The sequence below is a fragment of the Varanus komodoensis genome, unplaced genomic scaffold, assembly GCF_004798865.1.
Source record: "Varanus komodoensis strain SLA01 unplaced genomic scaffold, ASM479886v1 scaffold146, whole genome shotgun sequence".
NCBI lineage: Eukaryota > Metazoa > Chordata > Lepidosauria > Squamata > Varanidae > Varanus > Varanus komodoensis.
The window spans coordinates 145,720-154,648 of NW_025335427.1; positions in this window are offsets into that span (position 1 = coordinate 145,720).

Consider the following 8,929-nt stretch of genomic DNA (forward strand, 5'->3'; position numbering starts at 1 on the left):
GACCGGCGCGCGGGGCTCCCTCGCAGCGCGGGCGGCAAGGCGGGTCTCCCGCGAGTGGCCGCCTGGGTCTGCAGACCAGGAGCTGCCTCAGTTGCCTCAGGGACAGAATTCTTTCAGTACTTTCAGCTGACCTCTCTGTGTCTTTCAAAGGGAGGAAGAACCGCCCCCGCGGGGGAGATGTCCGAGCTGCCTGGCAGAAGCAGCAGCGGGGAGAGCGCGAACGCAGGAGCGGCCGGGCAAGAGGCGGGTGGCGCCCACACACCGTCCCCTGTGGCTCAGGGGCTGCTGGCCAGGGAGCCGCAGGCCAGCCACACGCACAGAGGGCGCCGGCCTCCTCCAGGGGAACTTTGGGGTGTGGGGTGTCTGGAACTGCCCCCCGCAGAGGACTGTGCTGCTGCTGGTCCCCCGGCACTTCTCCTTAGCCCGTGTCTCCTCTGCAGGGCAAATGCATTCCTGGGCAGCCCAAAGGAGCTTTCAGTCCTCACCCGCCTTTCGTTCTTGGTAGTGGCACCGAAGGAGCCCATGGCACGTGGCACAAGCGCGACCCGGCACTCTGCTTCTGTGGGGCTTTTCCAGGTCAGAAGGCAGGTCCGTTGGAAGATTGTAAGGCTGGGCAGAACAACTCCCACCTCCCACACAGGTTTAGCCATCATCCAGGGAGGGAGGTTCGAGCAGCTTTTGGAAAAACTTTAAAAGAAAATGCTGTGCTCATCTGTGTGGTCCTAGAAATATCTGAGAACAGTTGATTTGGTGTAACTCCTCTCATCCCGTCTTTATCCTGAACCCCAAACTGAACTGAAGTGGAGACAGTAGAGAAGAGCCTTCCTTTGCCAGAGATTGTCTGGGTCACCTCCAGGACCCCCGTTCCAGCAGCAGCACCCCACTTACTCAAGAGGGACAGCAGTCCTGCCCCGATGCTGGGAAGAAGCAGGAGGCTGGAGATGTTTTCATTCTGCCCAGCACTGGCTGGAAATTGGGAGGTAGTGTTAGTGCTTTTACTGTTGCTGAAGTGTTAGGAATTGCTCATAAAGGGCAGTTTTATGAATTGGTTTTTATGGACTTGTTTAATCAATAGCAGTTGCTGTTTATTTTTGATGTAAGTCACCTCAAGGGCTGTTGGAGAACCGAAGAGCAAGCAGGTGGATCCCAAATGCCTTGTCAGATGTCTGGAGCAGCGCTTGATGCGCTGCTGGACTGGATCAGCTCAGCAGGGGTTGCACCTCTCCTTACACGCTCCTGGGGAGGGGGCTCCTTCCTCAGCCCCTCCGGCTGAGGCTGGCTACAAGCCCAGAGTTGGGGTGGGGCCATAGGAAAAGGTACCAGGGGCCTGTTGTCCTGCATTTAATCCTGACCAACAGGAGAAGAATGATGGAGAAATTAAAAGGGGCCAGCATCTCAGAGAAATCACCTTCGACAGAAGAGCAGCAAAACCGAGCTCAGCTGAGTACAGGTCTTGGCCTTCCGGAAAGCAGATTTCAAAAGCTCAGACAAGTTCAGGGCTAGACGTCCTGCAGACAAAAGTTCAGGAGGGATGTGGGATCCTGAAATCTCGAACACCGCGGCATGGGCACAACTGGAGGGCATCCAAGGCAGCCCACGTGACTGCAGGGAGACCCTTGAAAGAGTGGAGACTCGGGAGGCCTCTGGGCAGGAGAGGGAAGGAATGGCATGTTGCCAGCCTTGGTGGCCCTGAGCTAGAGTGCAGCAGCAGCGCGAAGCCTCTGCTCATCCTCGGACTGACTGACCTAGTTGGGCATGTGCAGAGAACCTGTGTTTTCATGAGGGAATCAAGCTGAAAGCAGCTTACAAAACCATGGCAGTATAAGCCACACACTGTTAAAAAGGATCCTAGCCATAAAGTGCCCACCCCCCACAGCCCGCATCCTGAAAAGCCACATGGGCAAGAGGGTCAAAGACCCTAGACAGAAAGAGCTCTCCGTGGAAGAGAAGAGAGCTTTATGAGTCCTTTGAGAGCAGGTGAGGTGGGCAGCTTTCTGCATGCCCGCCTGCACATACGTAGGCCAGGGATGAATCTAGTGGCCCGGGAATCCAGCCACAAGAGGCATTTGCAAAAGAAGGCAAATTCCTGAAAGAAGAGGGGGAATTTTCCTATGAAGGCCTAGTACCTGCAGTTGTCCAGAGCAACCTTGCCACTCAGAGGTTCAGTGTGCTTTCAATCCTACTTATCAGAGGCAAACGGGGGGGGGGGGGGGTCTGCTGCTGCAGCTCCTTGGCCACTGGGGGACTTCCCAGGAGCCACCTCTGGCTGGACCCTGTTGCAGGCAGAATTCAGAATTCCCAACTAGGCTGGCTCCGGTCAGCTCTTCCCTGCCAGCCAGAAGCCACACTGCCGCCTCATCCTGCTGTGATCCTGCTTCATCCCCCCCCCCCCCTTTGCCCTCTTCAGCTGACTCTGCCCTCCTTAATAAACTCATCTTTGATTTACTATAATTGGACACAAAATGTTCTGTGGTTAACAGGAGGAGAACAGAGATAAGCTGGCCAGTTCTGGGCTAATGACTCTCTGGAGGCAGATCCCCTTTCTGCGCATTCTCCTATGGTATGTCAAAGGTCTCCGAGTCCAGAGCAGACGGTGCCGGAGGCCCCCGAGGAATCGGGCAGCCGGCCGGGCAGAGGCCAGCAGAGGAGGCCTCGCTTGTGGCTTGTGGGGACAGGGAGCCAAGTCCAGATGAGCTGCCCAGAGGAGAGCAGGCCCAGCGCTGGGAAGCATTCTGCCTCCCATGATTTTTTTTTTAATTTAAAAAGCACGTTCACTGAAGCCAGCTGCACATGGAGGTGTGGACCCAATCCCAGCGGCAGGTCCACTTCAGCAACGCGGCCTCCACTGCGTCTTGCCCTGTCCTGCAGAGCTTGCACCAGAGAAGGCCCCCTCCCCAGCACACTCCACTCGGAAGGGGGCTCTGCACTGCCCACCGGGCTCCAAACCAAGCCCTGCAGTCCCTCCACCTGTGCTCGGGGGCTCAGGAGCCTCCTGCCTGCAGTGCTTTTGGGTAAGGGGATCCCCGCACTGCTTTTTGGCCTCTTGGAGGGGCTGCTTGGCCTGTGGCAAGGAGGGTCAGCCTCCAACTCCTGGGCTGCGGTCAGCGCGTCAGGCTCCCAGCCCTGGTGCGCACCGCTCTGCAACAGCCCCAGCCTATCCAGTGGCTGCCGCAGGGTGCCTGGAATGTCACGAGGCTGCTGAAGCCTCAGCCAAGCACCTGCATGCGAAAGCTGTGCAGAAGCCCAGCAGCGGTGCGACCCCGTAGGGGCCTCACCAGTGAAGATGACACCTCACGCAGCCCGTCTGTGCCTGGCCTGGAGCCTGCGAGATCTTCTGGGGAGGGAAGATCTTTTGCAACCCGGGGCAGCGGGACTGGCAGGCCGCAGAGCGTCATGCTGCAGACCTGGCCCCCTTCCCTGGAAGGCTGCGGTTGAAATGCTTTGCAGAGGCAAGAGTTAGGGGCAGATGGTTTCACTGCAGGGGGGCAGAGGATTAATTACTTTCTTCTGCAAAAAGCAAAAAAGCTGCATTTAATTTTCAGAAGTGGGAAGAGTATGATAGAAATTGACCAATTACGGGAACCTTTGCCAGAGCCTCCCAGCTGAGGTCTCAGAGCAGCTCCCACCGCGCATGGCCTTGGACGAAGCCGTCCGCAAGGGCCCCAGCCAGGTTCTCTGCCCTGCCCTGCCCTGCCCTGCCCAGGGCCCGTGGAAGGGCAGCTGTCTTGCCATGGTCCTGGCAGCACGTGGCCTCTCGTGCCAGGGAGGCCTGCCTTGCTTCCTCCATGCGGGTGACAAGGTCGCAGCCACATGGCTGGGACAGGGCAGTGTGCCCGGGCACGGCACTTTCTGAAGCGTTTTTGGTGAAGTTACTAAATTTGTGCTACATATGTTTAGAATTTCAGTGCTCCTGCACAACTGAGTCAATGCTCAAAGCAGAAGAAAAATTAGGAAAACTAGAGAAAAAATAACAGTGACAAAATGGCACCTTCTGGAAAGACCAGAGAGGCAGTGCATTAAAATGAATCTTTAGATTCGCACTAAAATATTGTTACCTGAGTGTCATTTTGTGCATACTTGAACAATGTTTAAAATAGGTAAAAAGTGGAAATTAAAATGTAAGAAATGTTGGGCTAAACTGTCACTAACTCCAAAGCTGAGAGAGGAGCTGTAGTTGCAGGCCAGCACATCCCTGAACGCACCAAAACAGCTCTTTCGAGAAAGACGGGGCCACACTTCCCAGATCCAGACTGGTGGAGACGGCACTTCTGCTGCGTCCTTGTTTAAAAAGCAGGATCTTCTGTGGGCTGGAAAAATAAAGAAGTCCTTGGAAAACACAGGCTGCATTTGCTGATGTGGTGTGGATGCCATACGGGAAGTGGGTGAGCCGGGGTGGAAGTGGCACGGCTGTCGCACAGGGTGCAGGCACCCTCTCCACCCGCCCCCCCCCCCCAGGGCTGCCCCTGTGCACACGACTGCGGCCAGCAGAGGGGAAGGAAATGGGCCCAGCAGGGTGGAGGAGGCAGAGCGCAGGGCTCCATGGTTTCTCCTCAGGCCCTGGAAGGAGGTCCGGGACGAATCACAGGGCTGCCCCTCCACTGCTGTGAGCCCTTTCAGGGAAAGCTTTCTTGCTGCGTTTTCAGGAAAGCCTCTTCAGCCTGGCCTTTCAGAGGCAGGGGGTGAAGGCCAGGTGAATCTTAGTTTAAAAACTTTTGTTTGAAACAATCTTAAAAGCCCCTTTCATCCACTCGGTCACCAACTCCTGCAATTTCATGGGAACACTTCTGCTCTCCAGAAGTCCTCTTCCACGTGAGACTATAAACTGGTCAGGAGACTAACTAGAAACTCCAACAGTGACGCCCCTGGAAAAGCAGGCACTTACTGTGCTTTAAGAAGATAAGAAGAGGCCTGCTGGATCAGACCAAAGGCCTGCCGAGTCCTCCCTCATGGCCACCGATAGTCCTGATCCTCTTCTACGGATTTTCCTAATCCCTTTTCAAAGCCATCTGAGTTGTTGGCCATCACCTCACAGCCAACATGGCTTAAGTGCGTACATTGCAAAAAAGCCCTTCTTTGTCTGTCCTGATCTCCCACCATTAAGCTGCGTTTGGTGGCCCCACCGGCTTCAAGGAGGATGGGAAAGACAGACACACACACAGACCCCTGTGCACTTTCTCTGCACCAGGCACCATTTCCTAAAAAGCAGCAAAAATATCCTTGGTCTGCAGTGGAGCTGCTCCACCCCGATCGTTTTGGTGGCCTTTCTACAGCAGCTCAACAGACCGCTTTCCTGGTCAGCCACAGCCAGCTCAGGTCCCATCCGTGTAAATGTGAAACCAGGACTGACGGATGTTGCCCCCTTTACACTGAATTCCAGGGGATCTCCTGCCCCACTTCTCCCATTTTGAAAGGTCCTTAGGAGCTGCTCGGGCCCCTCTCCATTTTTACGTTCTCGGCAGCAAACTCCCAGGTGGAGCAGTGATCTGTTAATTGTTAATTTGTCCACCAGCTCCAGGATCTCATTTTGTGTGGCTGCTGCCTGTTGCAGATCTTGGGAACCCCTTCCGGAAAGCACCAGCGCAGGCACGAGTGTGCGCCACACCTCCCGCCCCGAACCCTGGCACAGAATATCCATCCCTTCAGCGTCTCTGCAGGCCCCCCGTCACCTCCCGTGGTGTCCAGGGACCCAGTCCCCTCCTGCGCCAGGTTCCTGTTTCTGATGCAGTCAAGGATCGATAATTGTTGGTTTTAAGAACTATATTCCTCAAAGTCTTGTTTCTTACACCTTGTTGGCTCTTATTCTCTTCATTTGGGCAGGAGATCTGTTTTCTGAAGGAAGCCTCATTTCCCCCAACCATTTCACTGACCTCAATGGCATCCTGCTGGACTTTGTGGCTCATTTCAACATCCTCTTTACTCACCCCTTAATTTCCGTGCAGTTGCTTCTTCTGAAGGCAAACACGATTGTATTGGACTTTTGTCGATTTCCCACACTATCTCTAACCGGTCTGGCAAGGCTGGACATTTGGCACGAGGTGCCGGGCGGGTGCCTGCGAGGCCTGGCCCAACAGCCGTCTCCGCCCCACGTAGTGCCGCGACCGAGCGCAGCCGCTTCTGGCATCCAGACATCGAGCGCCTCACTGTCAGCAGGGCAGCCTTTCTTCCAGTCTATCTGGGGGTAATTACTGGAATCACCAAGTTGCAGGGGCCATTTAAGTCATTGAGTTAACGACTTAAGGCATCCCTGACAGATGGCTGCCCTTGAACGCCTCGAGCAGTGATGAGCCCGAGGACTTGGAGGAAGGTGCCGCACTGGTCTGCCTGCTCCGAACAGAGAAGGGTTTTCCTGAGGTTCAGCCAGAACTTGCCGCCCTGTAACGAAGGCCTGTTGTTCATGTCCTGCCGCCTGAGCTGGAACGAGAGGGCAGCTTGCAGCCTCTTCCACGCAGTAGCCCCTTTTGTCACTAAAGAAACACAATTCGGTCCCACTCAAGGCTAACCCTTCCCAGGCCCTTCTGTCCTTCCCTGCAGGGCTTGCTCTCGGCTCCTGCTTGTGGCGGCTCTTCTCTTATCTGAAACTCCTTAAAGTACCGTGTCCAGAATTCTGCGTTTAAGGTAAGGCCCCTCCATTGCAGCATACGGTGGACGTGTCACTTCCACAGCCCACGGCTGACTCTTACTCAGCTTGTTTTCAACCGCGGCCCCACAGCATCTCTCGAGCCTGCCGTTGCAAGCTAGCCATTCCCCGTCGTGGATCTCTGCAGCGACCAGCAAGACTTCCAGTGAAGCCTGCAGCCACTTCCGACGTCCCACAGTGCATGGACTGCCTGCCCCGCGTTCCACGTGAGAATCTTCCCTCATTCGAGGCACGTCCGTGGGTGAGCTGCCAAAGGGAGGCTCTGCACGGTGTTAGAAGTGAAAGGGGCAGGTAAGGCTCACACGTCCCAAGGGCCCCCAGCCTCTTTTTCCATGCGTCTGCCTCGTAAGCCGCAGGTTCAGCCAGAGGGCCGTGTGAGTGAGATTTAGGTTTTCGGGCGCAGTCATTCCCAGGCAACCCTGCGGGACATGTTTAGTGTGTGGCCCGGCCTTGACCCACGCGATGCCCACTGCCCAAGTGTTCCGTGGGCACCGCTGCACATGCGGTGTGCCTGGCTGCATGGAGATCTGGGCAGAGCCGCCCCTCCCAACCAGCTGCGAAGAACGGCTGCCTCTGCCTCGGGCTGCTGGCCTCTGACGGGCGGCTTCCCAGGACAGCGGGCCGCAGGGCTCCCGGTTCCAGGGGAGGCCCGTCTGTGGGGCATGCTCTGGATGGCGCTGCCGGCACAGCAGCTCCTGGGTGGGGAGCCTTTCAATGGGGACAGGGGAGCCTTAATGCGGCACATGCCATCTGGAGCCCAGACGAGATCCTCTTGCTGAGGAAATCCACCCTGGGCCTCTCACTCCCCTTAATCTGTTTACTGCCAGCCAGAGGGGAGGCAGCGAGTGGGCTCCTCGGCCAGCACTGCTCGGGGAATGGGCCACGTGGGGACGAAGGCACGGCGCAGAGAAGCAGATGCAGTGCTGAACAGGCAAAGAAACTCTCCGTTGAAGTCTGCAGTGCGTTGCTTTGGACATCTCAGATCTGCCACACCTATTTTTTGTATCAGCGAGCTGATATGAAACTGCTCTTTTCCTCTCCTTCATGCGTCCCGGAGAGGCTCAGGATCTCTAGCAGAGGCGTGCCTGCGGGAACCTTGTTTGTTCCTCTTGGTGCATGGAGGAGGCCTGCTGCCGGCCGGTCCCCAGCACAGTCTGCCTCTCCGCTGGCCAGGAGCAGCACGGCTGGACGTCAGGCTTCTAAGCCGCACCATCTTGTGAACTCATCTGTGGACTGACGGACACGTGGCCAGGCTGTCTAGCACACTATGCAAGCTTGTCATTGCCCACGAAGCCATTGATTACCTTTCTATTCTGTCTCTCTCTCAGAATTAGTGTTCAGGGGATCTAACAATAAATATGCATAAAATAGCAATGCAAATATTAACATTCACCAAATAAAGACACTTCCATAAGACGAAGGAGAATGCAAAACAAAGACAAAAGGAGTTTCAGGGCCCTTAACGACTGACCAGTTTTTCTGCCATAATATGGCTTATTATTAATGGCTTAATATTAATGGGTTAGCCATTAAGCTTCCCCATAACTTGCTGCACAGATGAATGCGGCCACCCTCTGCCAAGGACGCGCAGCAGCAGGAGCCGGCCACCTGCTCCTACCTTTCCTCTGGCCACCAGGGTGACCCTGGCCAGCTCACACCGGTGACTCTTCACGGGGGGCAGGTGAGGCTGTGGCACGCGCTCTCGGCATCTCCGTCCACAGCATGGCCACGTCACCTGCGCTGCACATGCGCAGTGGGCCAGCTGTTCCTCCCGCAGCCTGCCCACAGATCATGCTCTGCAGCCACGGTTGTGTCCCAGGAAGGGGCAGCGGCATGCACAGTGGGGGCTGCAGGAGGGCGCATGCCGGAGCGGTCCCCAGCTCCGTTCCGCGCAGCAGAGCTGCCTGCTGGGAGGGCGGTTCAGTGCATGCCTGGAAAGAAAGGGGCCCTCCACCTCCCCGCGCAATCGGAGCGGTGGGATTTCTTTTCTGCCGAAGCGTGCACAGGACTGCGCTTACGGGCACAGTGTGCCAGAGAGAGCTTGGCTATCGTGTCATGTACTCATGCTCTCAAAAGGAATGCTTGAGCCAACTTAAACACGCAACACAACAAAACATTTACACTGGAGAGAGGAGACAGCGGATAAAAAGCGAATCCAGTTTGACGAAAGTGTTTAAATATCAGCAAACCGCAATAGTAAATTCCAGTTGGAATAGAAAAGTCTTCAAGATGCAATGAAAGGCAAGTAAGGGCATGGGCACTGACAGGAAGGGACAAAGGAAGTCGCCCCCA